Source organism: Anolis carolinensis, unplaced genomic scaffold, assembly GCF_035594765.1.
Source record: "Anolis carolinensis isolate JA03-04 unplaced genomic scaffold, rAnoCar3.1.pri scaffold_9, whole genome shotgun sequence".
Classification (NCBI taxonomy): Eukaryota; Metazoa; Chordata; class Lepidosauria; order Squamata; family Dactyloidae; genus Anolis; species Anolis carolinensis.
The window spans coordinates 26589913-26596291 of NW_026943820.1; positions in this window are offsets into that span (position 1 = coordinate 26589913).

The window sequence follows — 6379 nt, forward strand, 5'->3', positions numbered from 1 at the left end:
CTGTTCAGAATTTGGGGAGTAAAAACTCCCAAAACTTTCCCAAGTGAACACTATCTATTTTCCCATCTGTTTGCCAGTCTCTGGCTGCGGCAAATTTCCTATTTTGCACTTCTGTGTTTAGTCACAAAATCTAATCTACGATTAAAAACCCCGTTCCCAGGCGTTTCTTCCACATCTGGCTGTATCTGCGAGGGAGGACTAGAAGAATCCTCTCCAATTAACAAATCTCCAGTCTCAACATTTCCAGGCACCTACAGCTGCAAAGACCCCTCTGTGGAGTGTGCAATGCCAGTAAATTCCTCATCATTATCTATGTCAAAGTGCAGATCCCGAAACACTGCAGGCCTTGGTGCCCTGGCTGGCTGGGGCTTAGCTGGCTGGGACCTAACAATAGCCTTGGTTTTGCAACAATCTTTGGGATCTTTACTTTTGCTTTTTAAGAACTATTTATTTTCTATTTTCTACAAAAAAAACTTTAACCTGTGTACAGTCTGGTGTGTTCAGCAAGGTGAAGCTAACCTGAGGTGCGACAGAATCTACCAACCAACAACTATTGCAATTTCTTATGGAGAAAAACAGGACCTGAGAGTATTTTGTTGCAACATGCCATATAGACTATAGAGGCAATCAGCTTGGACTCCAGCGGTTCCTAACAATCTCAGCTAAGATCGCAAATTCCAAATGGGATTTCCTTGTCAGGCTGGTATTCCGTGCCATCAAGGAAGCCATGCTCTGCTGGGCACATCATACTGATGGCTTATCCAGCTGGAAGCGGCAAAGAAGCAAGTCTCCTCTCTTCTTTTGATGGGTTTCAGGCACGTTATAAAACCAGACTTTTGACCTGTCCTAAGGTTTACTCTTTGGTGCTTGTGTTGGCTCTATTTTGTTGCTCTCTGCTTTTCCTTTGTATTGGATGTATTTGTGATGGCTCTCGGCCACCTTGGGTCTCCTTTTCGGGATTAGAAGGCAAGGAATGAAGTTTCTAAATAAACACACAAACTAGGAGACTCTGTTCTTTCTGCTTTTTCTGCTAACTTAGGAGTAGAGTCTCATCGGCCAGATGTTTTGGGTTACAACCTCTATCACACCAACCCAGCATTGATCTTGTTGTTTGCCTTGAAGCAAGTTTCCAGCTTGAAGCAACCATAAAGTGAACCTAGCATGATGTTTTCTTGACAAAGGTTGTCCCAAAGAGGCTGGCCATTGCCTTTCTCTGAGGCTGAGAGAATGTGACTCCTTGTAGGAATTCTGCTTCTCCATGACGTTGAAAAATACTAGAGACTTCCCATGACGTTGTAGCACCTTAATCTTCCTTCTTGTTTACAAGTTCCACTCAGTGCACTTTGCCCAGCTCATTTTATGTTTTTACTGCTGTGTTTTTCATGTGTTTTATAATGATCGTGATTTTTAATGCCTTTTAAATTTACTTGTGTGTTTTTGTAAAACCGTATACTGTGTGCTGGTTTTATATCTGTAAGCCGCCCCGAGTCCCTCTGGGGAGATGGATGCGGGGTACAAAAATAAAATTATTATTATTATTATTATTATTATTATTATTATTATTATTATTATTATTATAGAGACTTAAGAAAGTGACATGGGTAGAATTGCGTACTAGACTTTACTACACACACACATACACGATAAAAGTGAAAATATGTATGTGTTTATGTGGCTAGGGTGTCCACTTATACAGACAATCCCCTCTGAATTGCACCAATGATGAACCTGGAATTAAATTGGCATACAGAACCCCCATGACCAAGAAAAAATACAAAGTCTTGGGAGGGATTTATGGGAGTTGTAGTTCACCTACATCCAGAGTGCACTATGAACCCAAACAATGATTGATCTGGACCAAACTTGGCATACATACCCAATATGCTGAAATTTGATTACTGGAGGGGTTTACGGAGAACTGGCCTTCCTTTCTGGGAGTTGTAGTTCACCCACAACCAGGGAAACTGGGACCTCCATGGATGACTCTAGAGCTCTCTTCAATTTGTCATCTCTCCAAATTAGCTTTTCTATGTCTATACTGCCTCTTGTGATTGCATCTGAGAACTGCATATATACATACCTATTTATTCTTTTCAGGGACACTAGCCCTGAATGGGAGGGATTTTTTTGTTGAAACCTGACTAGTATTTTAAGTTGGATCATAAATGATATATGTTCCAAGTTTGATCCAGATCCGTGATACTATGTAGGAGCCTTGCCGGAACAAACATACTGTATATACTCGAGTATAAGCCTAGTTTTTCAGCCCTTTTTTTAGGACTAAAAAAGCCCCCCTCGGCTTATACTCGGGTGAGGATCCTGGTTGGCTTATATTTGGGTCAGCTTATACTCGAGAATATATGGTACATTTATTATTTTTCTCTATTATTATTGGTATTATTACATTTATTATTTTACTCTATTATTGTTGCTACTACAGTAGAGTCTCACTTATCCAACATTCGCTTATCCAATGTTCTGGATTATCCAACGCATTTTTGTAGTCAATGTTTTCAATATATTGTGATATTTTGGTGCTAAATTCGTAAATACAGTAATTACAACATAACATTACTGCGTATTGAACTACTTTTTCTGTCAAATTTGTTGTCTAACATGATGTTTTGGTGCTGAATTTGTAAAATCATAACCTAATTTGATGTTTACTTGGCTTTTTCTTAATGCTTCCTTATTATCCAACATATTCGCTTATCCAACATTCTGCCGGCCCGTTTATGTTGGATAAGTGAGACTCTACTGTATTACATTTATTTTACTCTATTTTTTATTATTATTAATACATTTATTATTTCACTCTGATCTTATTATTATTGTTACATTTATTATTTTACTCTATTTATTATTACTTGTATCATTTTACTCTATTATTATTAAAAGGATACATAAGCACATTTACAGTAGAGTCTCACTTATCCAACACTCACTTATCCAACATTCTGGATTATCCAACACATTTTTGTAGTCGATGTTTTCAATAAATTGTGATATTTTGGTGCTAAATTCGTAAATACAGTAATTACTACATAGCATTATTTTGTATTGAACTACATTTTCTGTCAAATTTGTTGTATAACATGATGTTTTGGTATTTAATTTGTAAAACCATAACCTAATTTGATGTTTAATAGGCTTTTCCTTAATACCTCCTTATTATCCAACATATTCGCTTATCCAACGTTCTTCCGGCCCGTTTATGTTGGATAAGTGAGACTCTACTGTACATTGAAGAAGATGAGAATAATGATTCGATCAGAGCTGGACAGTCTTATCTTAAATTAGAGCTTGATGTAAATATTCAAAAACATTTAACCTACTGATGCCTCAATTAATGTAATTTTATTGGCAACTATTTTTATTTCTGAAATTTACCACTCTCGGTAAATAATGTTTTCCCAGTTTTTTTGTGGTAAAATTAGATGCCTCGGCTTATATTCGGGTCGGCTTATATTCGAGTATATACGGTACATATATTCACTTTTTTATACAAATCGTTAGTATTAATAACACAAGACAACAATAATACAAGTGGAACAAAATCACCACTAAAAACAACACCCAGACTATAATATATCTATAACACTATGATTCCACATTAGCTGCCATGACAACAATCCTAAGGAATCCTGGGATTTGTAGTCTAGGAAGGAGTACTTGAATAGCAATCTTTTGTAAACACAGTGCAATTTCCCCTCTATTTGTTGAATTTTTTGCTGCAATAATAACTATGTTTTGAACTTGGTCATAGTCTGCTTTGGCCTTTGCCAAGTCTCTATAATCAAAAGCCCACTTTCGCAAAGTGAATTAGAAGAACGAAGCTTATCCGCGTCATCCGTGGCGAGAAGAACTCGTTTATTTTGCTCATACGCTTTCTTGTTTTAAGAATTTATACGCCACGTTTCAGACGCACAGACTCCAAAAACACTTTGCAATGTGTGTGTTTGCGAGAGAGGGATTATTAAGCTAAATAGAAGGAGGCCATAAGAGAAGAGCTTCTCAAAAAGTCAAATACCGTATATACTCGAGTATAAGCCGACCCGAATATAACCCGAGGCACCTAATTTTATCACCAAAAAAAAACAAAAAAACATTGACTCTGGTATAAGCCGAAGGTGGTAAATTTCAGAAATAAAAATAGATTCCAAAAAAATTACATCGAGGCATCAATAGGTTAAATGTTTTTGAATAAAGCTCAAATTTAAGATGAGATTGTCCAACTCTGATTAAATCATTATTCTCATCTTCTTCAATGTAAATGTGCTTATGTATCCTTTTAATAATAATAGAGTAAAATAATACATGTAATAATAATAATAAATAATACAGGAAAATAATACATGTAATAATAAATAGAGTAAAATAATAAATGCAGTAATAATAATATCAGAGTGAAATAATAAATGTATTAATAATAACAATAAAAATAGAATAAAATAAATGTAATAGTAGCAACAATAATAGAGAAAAATAATAAATGTAATAATACCAATAATAATAGAGAAAAATAATAAATGTACCATATATTCTCGAGTATAGGTTAAAAAAAAAAAAGGTAAAGGTTTCCCCTGACGTTAAGTCCAGTCATGTCTGACTCTGGGGGTTGGTGCTCATCTCCATTTCTAAGCCAAAGAGCCGGCATTGTCCATAGACACCTCCAAGGTCATGTGGCCGGCATGATTGCATGGAGCGCCGTTACCTTCCCGCAGAAGCGGTACCTATTGATCTACTCACATTTGCATGTTTTTGAACTGCTAGATTGGCAGAAGCTGGAGCTAACAGCGGGCGCTCACTCCGCTCCCGGGATTTGAACCTGGGACCTTTCCGTCCACAAGTTCAGCAGCTCAGCACTTTAACACACTGCACCACGAGGGGCCCCTAATAAATAGATAGATGACAGATAAATTGATAGATACATTGATAAATAAATGAAAGATAATAGATCAACAAAGATGTAGATAGGTGACAGATAAATAGATGATTTTGTGTGTGTGTGTCAGGAGCGACTTGAGTAACTGCAAGTTGCTTCTGGTGTGAGAGAATTGGCCGTCTGCAAGGACGTTGCCCAGGGGCTGCCCAGATATTTTTGATGTTGTCTATTGCTGTGTTTTATACTGCTACTGTTTTTATTCGGGCTTGGCCCCATGTAAGCCGCCCTGAGTCCCCTCCGGGGAGATAGAGGCGGGGTATAAAAATAAAGTTATTATTATTATTATTATTATTTGATGTTGCAGTTTCTCAAGTCGCTCCTGACACGAAAAAAATTTTTAAAAAAATTCCACAGCTATATAAACCCCACTTGCCTAGTTTCCAACAGACCTCACAAGCCCTGCCACAGATGTGGGCGAAACGTCAGGAGAGAGTGCTTCTGGGACATGGTCAGACAGCACTAAAGACGCACAGCAACACAGATATATATATAAAACCTCCCTTGCTTGGTCGCCAGCAGACCTCACAACCTCTGAGGATGCCTGCCACAGATGTGGGCGAAACGTCAGGAGAGAATGCTTCTGGGACATGACTAGACAGGCCGGAATTCAGCAAACCACTTATCCTATGTTTTTAGGACAGAATCAATTAGGCCATGGGCTTGATAACCCAGGAACGGAATTCATCTTGCAGAGTGGATTATTATCCTGAGTGTTTCCTTTCCACAACCTCAGAGGATGCCTGCCACAGATGTGGCGAAACGTCAGGAGAGAGTGCTTCTGGGACATGGCTAGTCAGCGTAGAATACTCTCAGCAAACTACTTATTTACATACATTACATACATCACTTTTACCCCGCCTTTCTCCCCGAGGGGACTTAAGGCGGCTTACAATAAATAGGCAAAAATTCAATGCCTAAAAACAATGTACAAAACTATTTATTTAGTGGGATGGATGGATAGATAGATGGGGCAATGGAAGCTCTATCTTGAAGGATTTCGAACACGGGCCTCTTTAGGAGGTGATTTAGTTGTGCATGGCTTCTGGGCAGAATGGGGCTGGACTAGAAGACCCTTGAGGGTCCCTTCTGAGTGTAAGATTATTAAAGCCATAGATGTGGGCGAAACGTCAGGAGAGAGTGCTTCTGGGACATGGCTGGACAGCCCTAAAAACGCAGAGCAACACACATATATATAAAACCTTCCTTGCTTGGTTTCCAAAAGACCTCAAAACCTCTGAGGATGCTTGCCACAGATGTGGGCGAAACGTCAGGAGAGAGTGCTTCCGGGACATAGCCAGACAGCGTGGAATACTCTCAGCAAACCACTTATCGGACAGAATCAATGAGGCAACGGGGTTTGATAACCCAGGAACAGAAATCCTGGATTGTCCTGGGTGTTTCCTTTCCACAACCTCTGAGGGTGCCTGCCACAGA